Below are 23,677 nucleotides of genomic sequence, written 5' to 3'. Positions count from 1 at the left end.
AACACCACTGGGGAAGTAAAAAGTGTCACAGCAAGACCTATCTGGATCCCTAAAGTCGGGGCTCTGGTCAAAGACAAAATAGCGGACCAAAAAGAATTTGGGCCATCATACAGAAAGCCTGTATCTGTCCTAGCAGTTGAAGGAACAAGAACAGTACTTCTGCCATCTCTTGCCGGTAAAAAGGAGAAAAGATTTGTCTCAATTGACCTATTCAAACCACACTATGTGGCCGATACTGAGTAGTAGACCATGTGGACTCCGAAGTAACAGACACCCGTCTCTCACAACTATACAAGAAGTTAAAACAGAAAGACTCATCACGTTTGAAGGGTCGCCTACACGGAATGAAGGAATAAGCAACAATGCAATGGAACTTGTTCCTCTTGACACTGAAGTTCAAAATGAAAACTCAACTGAAAGGCAAATTTCAATTCGACCAAACATGGATATCTACGTCAACATGCCCCAACAAAAGCAAGCTACACTTTTTACAAAATCTGCTGAACTACCGAAAATTGATCGAACTGTATCTGGCTATTCCATTGACTTTGACACCTTTTCATTGGATCCAAGCAAACCTGAAACACCACCATCTAAAAAAACTCATCTACAGCGATTACTTTTTTTTATTTTCTAGATAGGCTTAGTAATTGTTTTTAGTATGCTTATCAATGTAACTTATCTTTGAGAAAGCTCTGTGACACAAAAAGTAAATGTGATCCTGAAACCGCACCTATCATCACATCCCGGAAGAAGAGACCTGTCATCAGTGAACATTACAGCAGTTCCTATACCTGATGGTATAGTATGGGACAAGGTTAATTTAAATATATTTGGCCCGACTGAACTTTTAAAAATACTACATTTATTTAAAATATCATTATCTCAAGTACATTTTCCGATAATTGGTATTATGAAACTGTAAATAATGTGTTGTAGGATTAAGAAAAATCTGCTGCTTTTTCTAATAATGAAATGCTGGAAGACACATCAGACTTGGAGAAAATGTATTGTTATCAACATTATAGTCATCACTTTTTGCATAAATCTGCTAACCCTAGGAATGTTTTCACATATCACCAATGGGAACATTTCCCGACACCTCCGAAAAGCAATTCGAAAACATTTGTACAAACATTTCCATATTTTAATTCATCAGACCCAGCTTCATATTACTATAAGGTTGCACCTACACCAGCACAGAAAAATATGTTGACAAACACCAAACAGATCTATTCTGCTTCCTTTATTTCCCAGTTTTCTGAACAAGGGTTCGACCTATGGAAAGACACTTTAGGCTTAAAATATGTCTGGGGTACAAGAGACTGGCAGGTCCAGGGAACAGAGATACTATTTAGAGCATGTCTTATTCCTCGACAAATAATGTTCTTGAATGAAGCAGAGCAACAAACAACTTGTCTTGGGATAGCGAGGAATTAAGATCTGAATACACCTCAGGTGCCAGCACCTTCACACACTGAGGATAATATAACATCACAAAATGTGGTTACAGTAGATGACATCAGGCAAAGCAATAGATAAGACCCTGATTTGAAGGAATGGTTGGATTGGCCTATAGACACCAATAACTGTCAAGAAAGATTCTTGGGTAAAACTAAAGGATTTAGTATTAATAGGCCAGATCCACATTATATGCTAAGGCAATACCCAGCTGTAGTGACATTGTAATTTGTTGAGAAGTTATGCCTCGATTGGCTACAAACCTCAACACTCACACAGGTGAAACAAGACTTACCCTTACATCCTTACTTACAGGGGATGTAGACCTACAGGTTTTTTTATTAGGTCCTAGAAAACCACTTCAAAAATCTTATCATGGAAAATCTCTCAACAAGAGGCCATGAAAAAATTACGAAAAATCAATCATCTAAATCTAGAGAAAGCTCTTTCAGTGGTCGATAATGGGTTAAAAACTTTAACATCCAGGATATATTTATTGGGCAACATTATATCTTCTGCTATCGATGTACTAGATCAAGATTTGTCCATACTACAGCACTGGCAATCGCAATTGCGTTCTATTATGTTGTTAAGCTGGACGCTGCAATCTTTGCACTCAGGCTATGTGTCATGGAGTTTTATAAACAGGACTTCTCTGATAGAAATGGCACCGAGGTGAGAAAGGTATACAATGCTGCACGGTGAAAAACTGGACAGATTAACATTTACAGTGGCAGAATCACCATCCACAGAATGTTTAATTCATGGCCACATAATTCTCCCAGTCACAACTTTTCAATTCCATTATTGCCTTGAACAAATGCAGGCAGGCAGATATGAAGAAATGGGAAAGGAATTTATCAAGGAATCCTGGAAATTGCCGTACAGATTTTGATGCCTGAGTGGGGAAAAATAAGTGTTTCTTAGCAGTACTAACTGGGAGAATACCTTAAGTGGATCACTTATATGCCAGAATATAATGCTTCATGGGGCCAGTGATGTATCAGTAGCGTACTTGTCCTGTCACTTAGAGGGTGCCCCAGCTACCGTGATCACTCCAGTATTCAAAATATTTTCGAATGGTAGTTACTTGATGCTGAATGATCAAGGTTGTTGTGGGATGCTTCCGGGCATCGCATATCTGGTAACTGTAAGTTCCAGGGTTACTTGTTGTATGCAAGTATTGTTTCCCCTAGCACATAGAGTCAGGGAGGCGCCACTATGGCCTTCATTAATTATTTCATTAATACGGTTTGATACTTTGAGCAGAATGAAAGCCATGGCCACACAGAAATCTGTCCCCCTAACTTCCGCTCAAGAGACTTTTGATCTTCAAATAGCAAGGTCTTCAGGAGAGTTCATGCACTTATACGTTCAAACTGCCCTTTCCGTTTCGTAAATCGTATCTTTAGCATTCAACAGGCGTTGTCCACTTATTAAAGAACATAGGTTCTGGACTGTTAAGCACCTTCCAGACGGTCCTCTGAGTTATTTCAATCTTTATACACTCCGTATTGGGGGGCCTTTTTGGAGGACTGCCGTTGATCCTGTTTGTAATAGCAGGTATCCTGATTGTTGTGTTTCTGCTATGCAATGGAAGTCCCAATCACCAAGGAGATGGAAACAGTACTCCTAGAGAGGAAATACCATGATCGCATGGTACAACTTCAAGGCACACCTCGCCCAAGGGAACTAAGTGCTTCTTGGTTCTTGTCGTTTAGACCAGTCTAAATGGAGTGCATCTTACCTGTTCTCTGATGCCTGTTTTGTGGAGAAAAATGCATGTTAGATCTCTGTCTGACAATCCCATCATGTGCGTGACCCGACGTTGACTTTTTACTGCACCCAATACCGGCCCATGTTCTTCAGTGTCCCCAGCGTATTTCCATGTTGATGTCGCATTCTTAGAGCCACCACAGGTAACATCAGCAAAGGCTGGTACAGACACCAGCTCCTCCTCTGACACCCAGGCCTTGGATGGCGAACAGGCTGCACAGGCTGCCCCAGCACCGGCTGTGGACAGTACGGAAAATCATCTGTGCTCAATAGACATCATCTGCGAGGTGTTACAGGGACTGCCAACTGTGAAAGCAAGCAATAAGAATGTTATGTCTACCAGCCAAGACACATAAACATTTGACTCATTTGGCCCATCGTTTAATGGGAAGAAATTTGGCTTCTGAAAAACAAGCCAGAAAAATAAAACTCTATGTCAATATTGACATTCCTTTCACGCATGTATGGCTTTTAAAATGCTTGTACTTGTTTGGACTATACCTACAGACATATAAGAGCAGTAGCCTATGTGTCAATTTTTAATAATATCCCTTTTTAACAATTTTGTTTTGATTTTTTAGAAAAACGTTTTTAAAGGAATGTTTTTAACACAATAACAAACTAATGTTTTTTATATTTGCCTACAAATATCTAGAACACCTAGTAGTACGTTCAGAATTTAAAGCTATGTCATCCATTTGGAATAGGAGTGGGCGTTATATTCCATATAGTTACTATAATATAGGCCTCGGTAAACTTGTTATCCTTCACCTATATTCTCTCCCTACATTACACTTGTTACGGTTTACAGGGACTGACCTTTTACCTACATATTACACTGCATTTGGAACACAAGTTTTCCCTAGTTCTAAATCTCATACATTATGCATGAGGGTTCTTGGAAGCACAGCAGGACTGCCATTTCCTGTATAAAATCTATGTACAAAGATCATGCCCAATGTCATCCTAAGCCCGACACAGTAATACTGCAAGGTAGGACCCCTGGGGAGACCTATGGGTATATATACACACATCTTGCTAAGATAACTAGAGGAACTCAAGACTTCTCGGCCGACACACTGACCAGAGAAGCTGAGGTTCCTGCATGCAGACACTCCTGTTCGCAGTTGTCTAACATCCCTTGCGAGGTGTACAGCTCTAGACCAGAACGGGGTCCCACAGTCTCACTTCAGGTATTGGGGTTGACTAGATCTTAGAGGGATTATTGGCTTAACACCTACACCCATGCTAGGTACATTTAGGTACATCTAGTTAGGGAAGCATCGTAGGAATACGCACCTTTTATCATGTGTTTTATATACTCAAATGTAATCATGATTTTAGCTGCATGGTTGAACTATACCATCCTTTTACTTTCATAGTACTGTTAACCATTTATATCCTATGCTGTCTAACTGTTGTTACAGCGCATCTATTCTACACCAGAATATCAACTGTGCAATGAATGATTATTGAAAACGCCCAGCTTGTTTCATTCGGTGTATCTCTCTGAGACTAAGTAAGCACGAGTGACTGAGAGAAAGGTAGTATATTGTTTCCACGGTCCTGAGGGATCAGGGTTGTCATTTTCGATGGTTGTCAAGAACTGTTCTCTCCCTGGTAAGAAGAGATTCTAGTTAAACTGTGAGGTAGTTGGTACAAGAAGACTAGCATTCCCGGTGGGGGTGATCAGAGTTTGTCGGACACCAATCCTACAGTGTATGTTGTCTAAACGTGCAGATCCTGTTTATTTTCTATAGGAACTACACAACAATGGCATATTGTACTTTACCTCTTTATTTGTAAAATCTTGCATACGTTTTTTGTAATCTTAATTTATTTTTTTCGTGAAATCAGTTAGTTAACATTGCTTTTAAATTCTCGAAACTCCATTTTGGTTGTAGTAGGCATTGCTTTATTCCAAGTGAAAATGCATTGTACAGTTCTTAAATTACTTACTAAAAAACTCCTCAACAGGTCAATCGTTTTCAGAAACTACAACTTCCCCACTACCTCTGCAATGCTAGGGAGGTATGTGTTCCCGGAATAGAATTTAACTGACAGACCCCTTATCCTGTCCATTATTGAGGTCCTGAGGAACATGGGGCCAGATGCTGGTATGGACACAGAAGTTGGAACTTCTTCCACTAGATTGCCTTTCCGTCCAATGGTCTCCATCATGGAGAAGTCTTTAGTGATCAGCATTTTAGCAAATTTTCGGACTTTGTCCTAATTGCACAGAGCAAGCCTCCAACACCTCTCTTACACCTTCACCGGACATTGTTGTTCCCTTGTTTCTGCCTGAGTATGACCTTGACAACTGATCCATCATCTGCTTCTTATTAAAGAACTTTTGGTTTGTAAATGGAGTGAAGTCCCGAGGAGAAAGAAGTGTTTTAACCCCTGAGGCTGCTCCCTGGTGCAACCACTTTTATCATTAAAGATGTTGAAGGGGTAGGCTTCCGCCACTTCACATCTTGCTTTGCTTTTTGCTTCTCATTACCACCTCCATGCCACCCCCTCCCTACAGTCTGAAATCTAGATGCTAGACACAAAATGAGAGATAAAAAGAGCCCTGATTTGTAAACTACAGTGTATTCCCACCAATGCCATCAACCTGTCAATATTCTACCTCAGAGATGAGACACCCTAACGTGGTTCAGGATACCGAACTGCATGTCCACTTCAGATGGAGCACGGTTCCTATGTCATCAAGCATAGGCAATCCAGGTAAGGATCTGAAACCCACTTGTTTGCACTTTTAAAGAACCTAGCTGCATGAAAAATCTATATCTATTGAGGTGAGGTTGAAGTCAGATCGAATCTAGTCTGCCATATTTCCCATGCGTCTGAGCAGCTGGGTAGGAGGGAGTTATGAGAAGTTCCTTTTAAGGCAAGGCAAAGAGGGTAAGTGAACTTTTTCATTCCCCTCTCTCTGGGGCAGATTTACAAGCCCCTTGCACCACTTTTGCGCCGCCATTGCGTCACTTCTGTGACGCAGCAGCAGCATAAAGCTAGCGCCATGCTGCCATGGAATCACAACGTGACGCATCTAGGGAGATGCGTCACGTTGTAAAGCCCTGCGCCACATGATACCTGCCTCAGGTTTCCTGTGAGTGTTATGGCGCAGGGTGGGCGTTCCGGGGCTGGAATGCCTCAGAAAAGTGACGCAGTGAAATCTAAACGAGATTTCACTAAGCCATTTTTCCGACACCGCTGCGTCAAAACCTTACGCCAAGTGTAAGGCTTGGAGCACCATGTTGCAGATTGGCTGGGTTAGAACAGTGCTGGAGTTGCGTCGCGCCCGCGACATGACTCCAGCACTGTTTCAACCTAACGCCGGCAGATGCGACACGCATCTGCATTACCTTGTGCCATGGCATGCCGCATTGTAAATGTGGTACAAAAGAGGGTGGTGATGGACGGAGCATCTGAATCAATCAAACACTCACACCCAGTCAAAAGACCCGGGTTTAATCCATCACCGTTCTTAAGACCACTCTGCCACCCCAGTTCAGACATGGCTATATGCAAATCAGTCTGGCCCTGTGCCTCATGGGAACAGTCCAGCCCGAACTGCCAAGCCATGTCTTCCCTGGACCGGAAAAAAGCTTCCGAGGACCGGTTTATGGCCTTCCAGTCGTCTTCAGCCCGGCTTGCTTGAATCCAGTGGCAAAGTGAGCAAGGGACTCACGTCTGAGCATACCCTGCCACACTTATGGTGGCCAAAAGCGGTACAAAAGGGGGTGGTGATGAACAGAGCTTCTGAATCAATCAAACACTCACACCCAGTCAAAAGATCTGGGTTTATTCCATCACCGTTCTTTAGCCCACTCTGCCACCCCAGTTCAGACATGGCTATATGCAAATCAGTCTGACCCTGTGCCTCAGGGGAACAGTCCAGCCCTAACTGCCAAGCCATGTCTTCTCTGGACCGGAAACAAGCTTCCGAGGACTGGTTTCTGGCATTCCAGTCGTCTTCAGCCCGGCTTGCTTGAATCCAGTGGCAAAGTGAGCAAGGGACTCAAGTCTGAGCATACCATGCCACACTTATGGTGGCCAAAAGCGGTACAAAAGGGGGTGGTGATGGACGGAGCATCTGAATCAATCAAACATCCACACCCAGTCAAAAGATCTGGGTTTAATCCATCACCGTTCTTTAGCCCACTCTGCCACCCCAGTTCAGACATGGCTATATGCAAATCAGTCTGACCCTGTGCCTCATGGGAACAGTCCAGCCCGAACTGCCAAGCCATGTCTTCCCTGGACCGGAAACAAGCTTCTGAGGACCGATTTCTGGCATCCAGCCGTCTTCAGCCCGGCTTGCTTGAATCCAGTGGCAAAGTGAGCAAGGGACTCACGTCTGAGCATACCCTGCCACACTTATGGTGGCCAAAAGCGGTACAAATGGGGGTGGTGATGGACGGAGCATCTGAATCAATCAAACACTCACACCCAGTCAAAAGATCTGGGTTTAATCCACCCCCCCCTTTTGCACCTTTTTTGGCCGCCATAAGTGTGGCAGGGTATGCTCAGACGTGAGTCCCTTGCTCACTTTGCCACTGGATTCAAGCAAGCCGGGCTGAAGACGGCTGGAATACCAGAAACCGGTCCTCGGAAGCTTGTTTCCGGTCCAGGGAAAACATGGCTTGGCAGTTCGGGTTGGACTGTTCCCATGAGGCACAGGGTCAGACTGATTTGCATATAGCCATGTCTGAACTGAGGTGGCAGAGTGGGCTAAAGAACGGTGATGGATTAAACCTAGATCTTTTGACTGGGTGTGAGTGTTTGATTGATTCAGATGCTCCGTCCATCACCAGCCCCTTTTGCACCGCATTGTAAATGCGGCGCATCCGTGGTGGCGCAAGGCTTGTAATGCGTGTCGCAAGTTTCCTTGCGCATCTCTGCTGATTTGCAAGGATGCGCCGAGAATTGTAAGTCTGCTCCTCTGTTTCTATATATAAACCTTTATCATCTCTGTCTACGTCTACCTCTAACCTTGTCTCTCTTTGCCCAGGATAACCTTTAGGATTTTTGGGGCTGTGGGCAAGGCGTATTTCTTTTTATATTTATCAACACTTTTTTTGGATTGAACTTACTGGTAATAGGAAGAGTAAACATAGCCATCCTTTTACGTGTAAAGAATATTTGAATTGTTTTTGAGTGCCTCCATTTCTGAAAGTGTACATTCCATCTTGCTGGTGTAAATTTACAAAAAATGGGCAATAAAATACATGGTTATTCCAAATTGGGGTAAGAATGTCGTGGCCGAGGCCTCAAAAGATGCTAAGAAAACACTAGTCATTTAAGATATTTTACTCCTGACTGTATTGCCCCAAATTCAATACTGCAGAATGCTGTGAAAGGACGTGAAGGTATGTCTCAAGCATATATCTCTGCGAAAGATGACGTTATAATCTAAATATGGGGGACTATGCTATGGTCCACAGGCACTAATACGGTAACGCATAGTGCAAAAATCTATCATTTTTAAGGGAGAATGACGAGATCGAGCGCAGAGGGGCAAGCAAATCGGTAGGAAAGGCGAACACTAATTTGTCAGGTGGTTCTGATTAAAAAAGTTTTTATGTGTTTTACCTGTGGACGTTTTTGCAATAATGCTACTCTAACCGCATTGGAGGTTGCACTTTGTGACTGACCGAAGAACTGTAATTTTCAATCTTTACTTTCAGCTTTTGACCACCAACGCTACCAAATGGTACGTTCCTCTACAAACATTACACTTTTTATTTTACTTCTGTTTCGGGGTCCCGCGTTATAGCAGAGAAAAGGCCTGGGGCACTTTAGAAATAAGGCGGCACTTATTATGCGAAAGGACCAGCTTGCAATTTTAAATCAGTGGTATTTGCTATCACTTTCTCGACAAGCAGAACACTCCAAGATGTTAGTCGTAGAAATCCCATTACACATGTCTTGTATAGTTCACCCGTGTATGACATTTATAAGATGAATACATGGTTCTAAATGAGGCCTATCAGCACACAATCTTTGTGGGTTCCACTATTACAAGTGAATTTCAGCTCGGCAGTGTTGAATGCACAGGAATCCATCTCAGTGGCTAATTTGTGCTGGAGGTCGCCTGTGGGCACCACTGGCACTAATTTCGGGAGACCAGCATTTATTTATAGAACCCGAAATTCAATCCCACAGTGCACAGGACGTGACGAGTGAATGATTGCATTCATCACCTTCACCGTCTAGTGTGTCAACCATTCAGGCTGTGGTATATTGTACCGTATGGTAATTGCGATTTATACATGAGAGTCTGCAATCACTGTATAAAAACATATGCAATTTTCTGCACACAGTCGCCTATCACAAAGAAATGACTAGCCACTCCACTGAAAATAATGTATCACAGTGGAGGTCTGACATCACAATACCTGGAGGATAGGAAAGGTAGGGCAGGTCACGGGCCGTTATTAATGCCCGGAAATTGTGCTTCTTTTTCCTCTGCTTTGTTTTTCATGCTGTACAAAGGCAAGGAGAAAGGAGATATTTATGGCAACTTTTTTTTGCACCCCTTAGGTAATTATAGAAAAGTTAGAATCTTTCGTCATGTTTCTACACATTCCAAGCTACTGTGCCTTTTTTACAACACTGATATGTGAGCCCAGTCTCTATCCCTCCTCGTCCATGTCTCACCCTATGGTCATGTGTTGGCTTTGATATTTATGGTGCATGTGTGTGTTCATGTTATGTATGTAGGATTGTATGTTTTTATGCATTAAATATGTTTTCATGTGTGTGAAGGTGAGGTGAGATTTTCTGTTAATTCAACTGCAGCTGCTATAAAACGTTGAGGGACATATTTATAATTTTTTCATGCAACACAGCAAGACACCTTGAGGCACTGCGTGTAAGGGAGAGGGCGAGAATGCACACATTTATCACAATATGATGTATTCCTGCTCTCTCCTTGCGCACGTTTGGTTGGTCAGTGCCAACACAGGCACCCTTGCACCATAGTGAAAGGTGCCTTGTGTTGCAGGCAGGAATGTTTTTGTGCAGGAAAGGACACCTTCCCGCACAGAAACAATTCTCTGAGGCTTTTCCCCCTTTCTATCTGTGCTGCAGGATGCAGCACATGCAGAAAGAGGGAAAAAAGAGGAGCAATAAGGATATTTCTCCTTGTTATGCCTCCCTTGGGAAGTCGTAGCATTTTGACGCAATCCCAGGTATACCACTCAGGGTAAAACAGGAAATGCGCTAAAATCCATGGGTGGATACCTGGGAATATCCAAGCCCCACCCATGGAACGCCTCACTAGGGCAGAGTAACACAAGGCAGTGACTTGTTCTGCCGTGCGTTATTCCAGAATTACGAAGCATTGCAGGGCCATGCAATTTCGCCCTGTGTGGCTTGATAAATCTCATTCTAGGTTTAGCATCGCTCTGCACTGCCTTACGTGGCACAAGGTCAATGCAAAACCTTTGATAAATATGACCCTAGGGACCTTATTACCAATGGCTTGTGTTAGACCTGGCACCATTGGCGTGGGTCTCCCTTCCATTTTTGCTGTTGCCTCATGTATTTTTGCTAGTGTTAGATGCTTTGGGCACTGTGTCACTGCTATCCAGTGCCACAGTGCAAGTGCTCCCTATTGTAAATTGATATATTAATCAGTGGTTCCATGTTTAGCTATTTGGTTTACTTGTCAGACCCTAGTCTAGTGCACCGAGTGTGACCAGGGTGTGCAAATCAAAATGCTGCTGGTGGGCCAGCAGCACTGGTTGTGCCACTCACAGAAGCAGCCTTGTAAAATGTGTCTAAGGTCTGCCATTGCAGAGCCTGTGTGCAGTCTTTTACTGTCACACTGACTTAGCAAGTGCACCCTCTTGCCAGTCCCTAAACCATCCCCTTTCTTCATATCAGTCACCCCTATGGTAGGCCCAAGGGCAGGGTACATTGTGAGGATAAGGTAGGACAAGCCCTGGTGTGTGTGGTATGTCCTAATAGTGAATTACAGCCATTTTCGTTTGTCACTATTGTAAGGCCCCTCTACCCTCAGAGGACAAAGGATTTTGGAGTATAAATATTGGGACTCATATCCCATGAAGTTAGATCACTTTGGACTACAAGAAGAAACTTTTACTGAGGAGAGGAACCTGAAGAAACAGAGGAGAGACTATTCCCAAGCTGCAGTGCTGCTTGAGGGATTTGCCTGCAGTAGTTGCCTTACTGCTAAAGGAAGGAGAAATGAACTTTGTGTACTTTGCTTCCAACTTCTGAAGGATCTCCAAGGGCTTGCAAAAGAGCTTGCCTCCTGCTGAAGTCTCAGGGACAACAGACTTCAACCCCCACCTCCCCAGAGTTCTTTGGAAGTGCATGCTGCTGTTTTGGGCCTTCTGAGGAACTGCGTGTCGCAAGGAGCTGGAAGCGCGACTCAATGAGAAGAAGTGAGTTGCTGATGCTGTCGCTGTGCCTGCCGTCGCAACTCCGAAGGAGGGTGTCGCCGCTGGAACTGTCACACTGCACAGCATCGGAGAGAAGCGTGCTGCAACGAAGAGGAAGTGTGTCGCCGTCGCTGCTGCTGCCGCCGCAACTCCAAAGGAGGATGTCGCCTCTGTAGCTGTCGCATTGCAGCGCATTGAGAGAAGAGTCTCGCAACGAGGTCGGAGCGTGTCGCTGTCGCTGTGCCTGCTGTCGCAACTCCAAGGGAGGGTGTCGCCGCTGGAACTGTCGCACTGCACTGCATCGAAGAAAAGCGCCTCCCATCCCCGAGAAGCGCTCCGCCGTCGGAGCTGCTGCCGTCACATTGTGGATGTCACCGCTGTAGCTGTCGCATCATGCGGAAGCTTCAGGCATCGTGGGAGAAAAGTGTCGCAAGTGGATCTGCTGCCGTTGCATCGCGGAACAAGGTTGTCGCCAGTGCAGTCCACGCATCGAACCGAGAACTTCTTGCATCCCCGAGAAGTGTGCCGCATCTGGAAGATCTTCACGTCTTTATTTCTTTGCACCTGAACTTTACCGCATTTCCCTTGCTGCGACATTGCTTGTTGTGGAAGCGCAACGCAACCTTGGGTACATTGACGCAAAGTGTTGTCTCTAAGAACTAAACTGAACTAAGCTAAAATCTACCATCTTAAATTAAAAGTATTGTGTATTTTTGTCGTTTATGGTCTTGTGGTAACTCTATATAAAGTATACTTATTTTGATATAAAACCTTGTGTGGTGTCCATCTGTAGTGTTGTCACTGGGTTACTGTATGTGGTCACAAATGCTTAACACACCGCCTGTGAGATAAGCCTGTCTGCTCATGCCAAGCTGCCAAGGGGGTGAGCAGGGGTTATGTTAAGAGTGTAATCCCCTCATCCTGACTAGAGGCAAGGGTCCCTGAATGAATGAATGAATGAATGGATGAATGAATGAATGAATGAATGAATGAATGAATGAATGAATGAATGAATGAATGAATGAATGAATGAATGAATGGCATTTTGTACCGCGCATACTTAGCCCCAAAGGGCATCAAGGCCCAAAAAACAGACAGACAGAGAAGTCCAAGCTACCAGATAACAGGACCACAAGACCGCTAAGAGCTAGATCCCTTGTATGCCTGGGAAAAAAGCCAGGTCTTCAGAAGTTTCCTGAAAACCGCCAAAGAAGATTGGCTAGAAAGCTCCAGGGGGAAGGAGTTCCATAGTTTTGGAGCCAAGGTGGAGAAAGCTCTACCTCCCCATCTCACCTTAGCAAATCTGGGAACCGAAAGCATGTTCTTAGATGATGACCGGAGGGTTCTTGAGGTGGTGTAAACACACAGAAGAGACCTGATTCCCTCCGAGCCTGAGCCATGTATAGCACTGTGGGCCAGACAGAGAAGTTTAAAAGAGATCCTAGATGGAATCGGAAGCCATTGAAGGTCCCTTCTGGCTATGGTTGCAGAAACGAGTCTAGGAAAGTTTAAGACCATCCTGGCCGCAGCATTCTGCACCATTTGAAGACGGTAGATGGAACCTTTGCTAATGCCACTATAAAGGGCATTGCAATAATCTAGCCTAGATGATACTATGGCAACTGTTGCTTGTTTCCGAGCTACCAGGGACAGGTAGGGGGCGATTTTCCTAAGAATTCTAATTATGCCACAGCAAGTTGACACTGTCCTATTTACCTGGGAGTCGAATGACAAAGCGGGGTCAATTAAGATTCCAAGATTCTTGGCAGTAAGAGTGGGGCGGGGGCATTCTCCCAAGGGCGGAGGCCATCAGTCTTTTGACCAAAGATCTTGGCTCCCTCCAAAGACCATGATTTCAGTCTTTTCGCCGTTTAGTTTTAGAAAATTACGAACCATCCAGTGGGAGACTGCTTCCATACATGCTCTGAACTTGGGGGCAACATCGCCAGCTGGCTGGGTGATAGATACCAGGATCTGAGTGTCATCGGCGTACGATAATACATCAAGACCAAAGGATCTTACCACATTAGCAAGTGGGGTAACATAGATGTTAAATAATAAGGGGCTCAACGACGAGCCCTGAGGAACCCCACATTGCACTTCTTGAGAATCGGAAAGAAAATCGCCCATTTTAACTCTCTGCTCCCTATGATGAAGGAAGGAGGAGAGTAAACCAAGGGCAGAACCCTCTAAACGGATTTCCTTGAGCCTGGAGATCAGGATTGACGGGGACAAGGTGTCAAAAGCTGCTGTGAGATCTAATAACACTAGCAGAGCAGAATGTCCCCTGTCAACCTCAGACCGGATTTTATTGGTCACCTCCGTGAGGGCAGACTCAGTACTATGGGCTGCCCGAAGCCCATGTTGAGAAGAATCTAACAAGTTGGAATTCTCGATGAAGACAGATAGGTTACGATTTATATGAGACTCCAAGATCTTAGCAGGGGCAGGGAGTAAAGAAATTGGACGATCGTTTTTCAGTATTCCCGGGTCAAGAGAGGGCTTCTTGAGCAGTGGCTTAACAACGGCTGTCTTCCAAGGGGAGGGGAAAATCCCCTCGCTGATCGCCATGTTAATAACCTCTAGTAAAGGGGGAAGAACAGACTCTCTACAGGTCTTCAAAATTTTTAAAGGGCAAGGGTCGAGAGGCGAGCACGACTTGGTGGCAATCAGTAGGAGGTTAAGATCATCTAGGGACAGGAGGGGGAAACACATGAGCTGCGGTTTAGGTGGAGCATCGACTTCATCAATAGTAGTGGGGGTTGGTAAGGGGAGGGGACCTGTTGTGTTGGCATCGAGTTCAAGATTGCTGCTTTTGAGTGAGCTATAGATATCCGCAATCTTAGAATGAAAGAAACTTGCTAAGTTATTACAGAGTTCCTGTGTTTGGATGGTGGGATCGGCTGATTTAGGTGCCAAAAGAGAGTCGATTATATTAAACACGTCTCTTGAAGATTTAAGGGAGGCCGTGAGGTTGGTAAAATGGCGCCTTTTTTCTTCGACAATCGCCTTCTTGTAATCTATGAGTAGGGATTTGTGCAAGGCTTTTCCCTGTAAATCAGGACGAGCATTCCAAGACCTCTCTTGTCGTCTGCATTTCTGACACATAGATCTTAAGCGGTCAGAAAACCAGGGTTGAGAAGGACTTTTTCGGGCTGAATAATCCCGTTTGGCTAGGGCAAGGGTGTTTATGGCACTGACTAAGGCGCTGGAGAGATCAGAGGCAGCCCTATTGGGATCAGCCAAGGAAGTACAGCTAAGAGCATTCATGAAAGGTGACATAGTGACATCGTTGATTGCTCTGTAATTCCTTCTGGTTTCCCACACACTGCTCTTAGATTTATTACAGGGAGTGGAAATTACTTTGCAATGGAAAGGAACTGCCCAATGATCGGACCAAGAAAGAGGGATGGGTGTGCCAGTCGTAAGTCTGGCATCATTCAAAAAGATGCCATACAGCGTATGGCCAGCCAAATGTGTAGGGCCATTAACCAGTTGAGCCAATCCGCATGCGGCTAAGCCGTCTACAAGTGCTACTGTGTCCTTAGCCTCTAAGGCCTCTAAATGAAAGTTGAAATCGCCCAAGATGCTAAATTGTGGCTTATCAACGTAAGGCTCGATAAGTTTAAGAATTTCTTGAAGGGAAGTCGTTCTAGGGCCGGGGGGTCGACAACAAAGAATGCCCGAGAAGGAGGCTGAGGGGAGAAATTTAATAGAGAAATGCAGAGCCTCAAAGTTGTCAGAAGGCGAAGAAAGAGGCTCAATACGGCAGGTGAAAGTGTCTCTAAACAGGATTCCCAGCCCACCCCCCCTGTGACCAAACCTATCCATCCTGGACAGAATATAGCCCTCCGGAACTGCCTCCACCAGATATGGACCTGAAGCTTCAGTACCCCAGGTTTCGGTAATAAAGACCCAGGGAGGCTTATTTTGAGAGACAAAGTCGTTGCATGCAACATTATTACGGACCAAAGACCTAGCATTTATAAGCAAGCCAGCTACGTTAAGGAAATTAGGGGCAGGTGATTTGATCTCTGGTTTGGCCTGTTTTCTATGATGATGATGTCGGGGGCGTGTAGAACTCCTGGCCCCTTTACAACATTGGGTGTTGACAAGAATCTCAGGAGGGAAGGTAAAATGGCAAAGCTTAAACGGGGGTCTAAGTGCAAGAAGTGTGGCATGAGAGTACAGCTCACAATTTTCTTGATTTTCTAAATGAGGCCCCGCCCGCCTGGCCCCTGGCGCGTCCTTGGCGCGGACGGGCGCAGACCGGCTTAACTTTGGCGCAACTTCGGCGCATATTCGCTGTGCGCGTTCGCTGTGCGCGAAGAAAGTCATCCCGGTTAAATCAGTGAGGTCACGAGTCTGGCGTCCCACCTGACAACCACCTGCCAATGGGAGCGGGGACCCAATGTCAGCCGACGTGCCCTCCATGCAAATGGGAACACCCGCGGTGGAACGGGGCACAGGCAGGGAAGGTAACAACAATGAGGAAACAGCTGATTGAAAGATCGCTTTCTGAGATTTATCAGGTAAGGTGCAAATGAAATATGTAAAATCATGGCGCAATTTTAAAATATTACATTTTCGCTATAGCAGCAATGCAAATTTAAAAATCACACACAGTCAACCAGAGCATAGTGATCATGCACTGGGAGCACGGACTAACCGAGGATTCTAGTCGACCCGGTTAAATCAGTGATGTCACGAGTCTGGCGTCACACCTGACAACCACAAGCCAATGGGAGCGGGGACCCAATGTCTGCCGACGTGCCCTCCACGCAAACGGGAACACCCGGCGGTGGAACGGGGCACAGGCAGGGAAGGTAACAACAATGAGGAAACAGCTGATTGAAAGATCGCTTTCTGAGATTTATCAGGTAAGGTGCAAATGAAATACGTAAAATCACGGCGCAATTTTAAAATATAAAATTTTCACTATAGCAGCAATGCAAATTTAAAAATCACACACAGTCAACCAGAGCATAGTGATCATGCACTGGGAGCACGGACCAACCTAGGATTCTAGTCGACCCGGTTAAATCAGTGAGGTCACAAGTCTGGCATCCCACCTGACAACCACCAGCCAATGGGAGCGGGGACCCTATTTGTCACAAGTACCTACCTGTGCCAACTAGAGACCCCCAAATCTAACATTGGTGGTCAGCAGAAGGGAGTTTGGATTTGCATTTGTGACTCATGTACAGTGACTAGTGAACACTACTTAGTGAGTGCAGACCATAAAGCAACCACATACTTTTTGGTAGATTCCTTTTTTCATTTTTGTCCTATTTTTGAAAGATGCCTTATTCAGTTTTCATGGGAGGTACAGAAACCATAGCCTCTATTGCTTGTGAATGGGAAGAAGAGAAGCTAGAGAGCTACAAAGTAAATCAGCTGAAGTACTTCTGCAAAAAGTTCAATGTTTCCACTTCTGGGTTCAGAGTGAAGGAAGAATTCTACAAGGCGCTGAGGGCCTGGGTAGAAGCAAGGACAACTCCTGTGATTGAGGAGGATGACCCGGCAGTTGTGCAGCAGGAAGAGCCAGTGGGCTCAGGAGGAAGGAGAGTACCTTCCCCCGTAGGTAGCACTGGTTCTGGCAAAAGTCTGTCTCCAGAGGAGTTGGAGGACAGAGAGAGATCAAAAAGGCATGAAATGGAGATGACCAAGTTCAAGGTGAACAGGCAACTGCAATTAGAAAATAGAAGGGTAGATATTGAGGAAAAGAAAATGCAGTTTGAGCATGAAAAAGCTTTGAGGGAGTTGGAGTTTAAAACTAAAAGTTTGGAGGCTACTCCCTCTGGTGGCAGCATACCGTCAGTACATGCAGAAAGTAGAGTGTATATTCCCAAGGATGTGGTGAAAGAGTTTTACAAAAATTATGATATTGGTCAATGGTTCAGAGTCTATGAGGTAGCCATGTCTTCCCACTGGGTCCCTGAGAGAGATTGTGGAGCAGGGTTGTGAGGAAGGTTCCTTAGTGAGGGGCGGGACACATTGTTAGACTTGCCTTCTGAAGTCCACAATTCATACAGCCACATGAAAGATGCATTGATGTCTAGATATAGTTTGACACCTGAACTCTATAGACAGAGGTTCAGGAAATGCAAAAAGTTAGAAAACAGTACAAGGGTTGAATATGTCACTTTCTTTTGTAGAGCATTGGATGGTTGGGTAAAGGGCAGCAAGGTTAATAACATCAAGGTCTCTTTGATTTGATTGCATGGGAGTACTTGTCTGATAATTGTTTTCCAGAGCTGCGCCAGCATCTGATAGATAGCAAGCGGACTAACCCTAGGAAGCTTGCTGAGGAGGCTGACCACTGGGTGAGCACCCGGTTCCACAAGGGTCACGTGGTAGACTCAGCCAAAGGTGGGCAGTGTCCCCAGCAGAAGAGTTGGGGGGACAAGGGTAAACAGAAGGAGTTCCGCAAAGGGCCCCAAAGTAATTCCCAAGGGAACCAAGAGAAAGTTTCCAGCTTCCCCCTGAAAAGATGCAAGGGGCCCGACAGGTAATCCTACTCCCCAGGCTCTCCTGAAGTGTTACAAGTGTGGCGACCTGGGTCACAAGGTGAGTGTCCCCAGGTGCCGCCTGTTTGGTAAACCAGCACCCACTGGTGCTCCGCCCCAGCAGATAGCTAGTGTAGCCTTGGGGGAAGAGATTGATGTTCAAGGTGGGTGGGGTCCCGCACAGATTACCTTAGTCTCTTTAGGAGACTGTGAGATGGTCTCAGAAGCTTAGCTGACCAGGAACACTAAGTTGTTGTAACTCTATATAAAGTATACTTATTTTGATATAAAACCTTGTGTGGTGTCCATCTGTAGTGTTGTCACTGGGTTACTGTCTGTGGTCACAAATGCTTAACACACCATCTCTGAGATAAGCCTGTCTGCTCGTGCCAAGCTGCCAAGGGTGTGAGCAGGGGTTATGTTAGGAGTGTAATTTATTTATTTATTTATTAAGTTTGTAAAGCGCGACAGCTACCCAAAAGGGTTTCCCGGCGCTGATTGACCAAAACAACCTGACCCAAGACAAGGAAACTACTGATCAAAGAGCCAGGTCTTCACTGCCCTACGAAAGCAAGCATGGCTATCCTCCATACGAATAGCCAAAGGGAGGGAGTTCCAAAGTTTGGGTCCAAGAGTAAAAAAGGCACTACCACCCATTCTGGACAGCCTAAACTTGGGCACACAGAATAGGTGTTGAGAAAGGGAGCGAAGGGAGCGAGAAGGAATGTAGGGCTTAACAAGAGACTGAAGGTAAAGGGGAGCTATACCCGCCTTAATCTTGTGCATGTAGCTGAGAGCTTTAAACTTTATACAACTTTCTATGCGGAGCCAATGGAGTTCCCTCAGACGCTCCGTGATATGGTCCATTTTTCGACAACCACAAAGGAGCCGAGCAGCGGCATTCTGGACCAGTTGGAGGTGGCGAGTAACCGCCTTGGTAGACCCCAGATAGAGCACTTTGCCATAGTCCAATCTGGAGGTCACCAAGGTGCCCACCACCTATCTCCGGGTGTCCGAGGGGAGTAGCCAGAAGATTTTTCTGAGCCACCGCAAGATGGTAAAGCAGGTGGCTGCAACCTTATTGGCTTGGTCTTTCATGGATAACCCCTTATCGATGGTCACTACAAGGTTACGCACACGTTCAGACGGAACCGGCAGGGCACCCATGGCAGAGGGCCAATGCCTCAGACTCCAAAGATATGGTTTGTTACCCAATACCAGGACCTCAGTTTTCCCGCCATTTAATTTCAGCAGGTTGCTGTTCATCCAGCAGGCTATGTCGCTGAGTCCTGTTTGCAGCTGGGATGGCGAAGTAGGATCAGCGTGGGATAGGGAAAAAACTATTTGAGAATCATCGGTGTAGGTAAATAAATTCAGACCAGACCTTTGAGCAATATAAGCCAGAGGGGTAACATAAAGATTAAACAAAAGAGGACTCAGGATGGAACCCTGGGGTACACCATGTGAGGAAGAATATGTTTTAGAAATGGATGAGTGAGAAAAAATTTGAAAAGTCCGATCCTTCAAAAAGGACGAGAGCCAATCCAAGGCTATACCCCCAATACTAATGTTCGCAAGAGCTCTGATGAGGATGTTGTGGGATACGGTATCAAATGCCGCACTGAGATCGAGCAATATCAGTGCGGCTGTTTCCCCTCGATCCAGAAGCAAGCGTAGTTTCCAGTCACGCCCAAGAGAGTAGTCTCGGTGGAAAATCCCGGGCGAAAACCGGACTGAGACGGGTGTAATAAGTGGTTGAGCGCAACGTACTGAGACAGGTCCTCTCTAGGACTTTAGAAAAAATAGGCAATAAAGAAATAGGACGATATTTAGAAGAAACATTGGGATCGGCAGTGGATTGTTTCAAAAGTGGGGTGACCATAGCATGCTTCCAGGAACTGTGGATAGTAGCCAAATTTAAGGAGTGATTAAGCAACTCGCAGATGGTAGAAAGCTGGGGGAGGTCCAAAGAGCGGAGTATGGAGACAGGTACCGGATCCAAAGGCGAACCCGACTTAACCTTGCTCAGGGTCTCCAAGAGGGTTGAAGGAAGAAGAATAGGCCAAGACAGGAGTGGAACTGATGATTGTATTGGGGAAACAGCGGCCCCACCAACGACATAAAGCCGGTTGATTGAACTATTACTAATATTACTAGCACTATGAGCGGCAATGTCCTGATGTATGTTTTCTATCTTTGAGATAAAGTACTGTGCGAGCTCGTCGCATTTATTATTAGATAGGGAGGGAGGGGTGGCTGTAGTCCTGGAGCCAGCAAGTTTCTTGACCACGCTAAACAAAGTTTTAGATTTATTAACCGCTTCAGAAATCATTTTATTCACATAGCTTGCCCTAGTCTGGGCCCAGGCTTTGTGATAATGCTTCAGCTCAGTTTTATAAGCGAGGCAAGCGGAAGCTGAATAATCCCTTCTCCAGGCTGGTTCTAATTTTTTCATCGGGATTTAACAATTTGAAGAGACTCATTATACCAGGGGGCGGGAGTTTTGTGAGTGGAACTTTTCTTCAAAACTGAAGGAAGGCAAGTATCAATGGCTTTACAAAGCCAGGCATTCACGGCACAAGCTTCTGTTTCAATATCTGCTAGGTCTGGCCGGCTAAACGGCAGATGGTCAGCCAGAGCTTTATTGAGGGCGCCTATGTCTAATTTTTTCCAGTCTCTCTTCATTATGCTCTCAGCAGATCTACTACTAGTCAATGCATCAGTAGTGACAATTGAAAACTGAAGTAAATAGTGGTCAGACCAAAGAATTGGTATGGATGGAAAACAGAATAACTGAGGAATATTGTAAAAGATGGGGTCAAGTAAATGACCGCCCCTATGGGTGGGACCATTATTCTGAAGTGTGAGGTTCATGGCAGCCAGGTCGGCAATGAAATTATTGCCCAAACTATTTGTGGGGTCTTCCAGATAGACATTAAGATCCCCCACAACTAAAAAGTTCCTGGACAAAGAAAGGGCCGAACTTATGTGATCGGTGAACCAGACCTGCCAAGCATTGGCCGGACCAGGAGGTCGATAGACTAGCAGGCCAGTGTAATCCCCTTATCCTGACTAGAGGCAAGGATCCCTATTTGTCACAAGTACCTACCTGTGCCAACTAGAGACCCCCAAATCTAACATTGTGGGTCAGCGGAAGGGATTTTGGATTTGCATTTGTGACTCATGTACAGTGACTGGTGAACACTACTTAAGTACCTTCATGTAAAATTGTGTAGTATTTATTACTTCATACCGTTTGTTGTTTTTCCCATGGTGGGATGAGCACTGATGAGAATTTTCTCACGAGTAGGATTCCCTCGCGAGGTAGTGTCTGACCGGAGACCCAACTTAATTTCCAAGTATATGGAGTCCCTGTGGCAGGAGTGTGGTGTGACATATAAGTTCACCACTCCTTACCACCCCCAAGGAAATGGGTTGGTTGAAAGGTTCAACTGGACCCTAAAGGGCATGATAATTGGGTCTTGAGGAACCCATGAGCCGTAAGTGGGACGTCCTCTTACCATGCCTGTTGTTTGCATACCAGGAGGTGCCACAGATATCTTTAGGGTTCAGCCCCTTTGGGCTTTTCTATGGACACCCGGTCAGAGGACCTCTGAGTGTGGTTAAAGAAGGCTGGGAGCAATCTCCCAGGAAACCTCCCCAGGATGTATATAGCTACATGCTGGCCTTCAGGAACCAGACTAGGCGTTTCAGGCAACTCGCTGAGGCGAATCTGGAAGCCAGCCAGGAGGAGATGAAGCGCTAGTAAGACCAGAATGCCACTCTGGTAGAGCTTCAACCTGGCCAGAAATTGTGGGTCATGGCCCCCGTGGAGCCTTGCGGGCTCCAGGATAAGCGTACCAGACCATTTGAGGTTGTGGAGCGCAAGATTCCAGTTACCTACTTGATGGACTTAAAGTCTCCTAGGAACCCCTTGAGGGTCCTACATGTCAACCGCCTTAAGCCCCACTTAGAGAGGTCTGAAGTAGGCATGCTCTTGGCAACAGATGCTGGGATGGAGGTAGAGACTGAGCCTCTTTCTGACCTCCTGTCAGCCTCAGAGCAAGATGGGTCAGTGGATGGTGTTAAACTCTCTTCTACCCTGACCCATGAGCAACAGAATGACTGCTGCCACTTGCTGGGACAGTTTTCTGATCTGTTCTCCCTGGTTCCTGGTGTCACAGATTGGTGCGTCCATGATGTGGACACATGACACAGCTTACCTGTGAAGCATAAAACTTACAGGGTAACTGACAGGGTGAGGGCTTGCATCAAAGAGGAGGTCTCAAAGATGCTTGCGCTATGGGTGAGTGACTCATCCAGCAGTCCTTGGGCCAGCCCAGTGGTCTTGGTCCCAAAGGCTGCAGCGCCGGGTGCCACTCCCAAACTCTGGTTCTGTGTGGACTACAGAGGGCTCAATTCGGTCACGAAGACTGAAGCGCACCCCATCCCCAGAGCTGATGAGATCATTGATCTGCTAGGGGCTGCACGGTACCTCAGCACATTTGACTTACCTTTTGGGTACTGGCAGATCGCCTTGACTGATGGGGCAAAGGAGAGGTCAGCATTCTCCACACCATATGGGAGTTTCCAGTTCTGTGTTATGCCCTTTGGGATGAAGAATGCCCCTGCCACCTTTCAGAGGTTGGTCAACCAGGTGTTGGTTTGACTGGATGAGTTCAGTGCCGCCTACCTGGATGACATCGCAGTGTTCAGTGCCAGTTGGGAGGAACATCTGTGCTACCTCTGGAAAGTGCTGATGGCGCTGCAGAAGGCAAGCCTCACAATCAAGGCGAGTAAGTGCCAGATCGGGCAGGGTTCCGTGGTGTACTTGGGACACCAAGTTGGGAGTGGCCAGGTGGCGCCCCTACAACCCAAGATTGAAACCATCCTGGCTTGGAAGCCCCCCAAAACCCAGATAGAGGTGAGAGCCTTCTTAGGTCTCACAGGGTATTACAGGAAGTTTGTTAAGGGGTATGGCAACATTGCTGCCCCCTTGACAGAGCTGACTTCCAGGAAGCAGCCCAAGAGGGTGATCTGGACTGACACCTGTCAGAAAGCTTTTGAGGCCCTGAAAGCTGCCATGTGCCCATGCTCCTGGCACCCAACTTCTCAAGAGAGTTTATTGTTCAAACAGATGCTTCAGAGCATGGTGTGGGGGCTGTTCTGTCAAAGATGAATGAGGAGGGTCTAGATCAACCTGTAGCCTTCATAAGCAGGAGGTTACTTCCACGGGAACAGAGGTGGGGTGCTATTGAGCGTGTGGGCCTGCAGCACTGGTTGTGCCACCCACAGAAGCAGCCTTGTGAAATGTGTCTAAGCTCCGCCATTGCAGAGCCTGTGTGCAGTCTGGTACTGTCACACTGACTGGGCAAGTGCACCCACTTGCCAGTCCCTTAACTTACCCTTTTCTTCATATCAGTCACCCCTATGGTAGGCCCAAGGGCAGGGTACATTGTAAGGATAAGGTAGGACAAGCCCTGGTGTGTGTGGCATGTCCTAATAGTGAATTAC

This window comes from Lissotriton vulgaris, chromosome 8, assembly GCF_964263255.1.
Source record: "Lissotriton vulgaris chromosome 8, aLisVul1.2, whole genome shotgun sequence".
NCBI lineage: Eukaryota > Metazoa > Chordata > Amphibia > Caudata > Salamandridae > Lissotriton > Lissotriton vulgaris.
The sequence above is the reverse complement of the archived record's forward strand: the minus strand, read 5'-3'. Positions refer to the sequence as shown.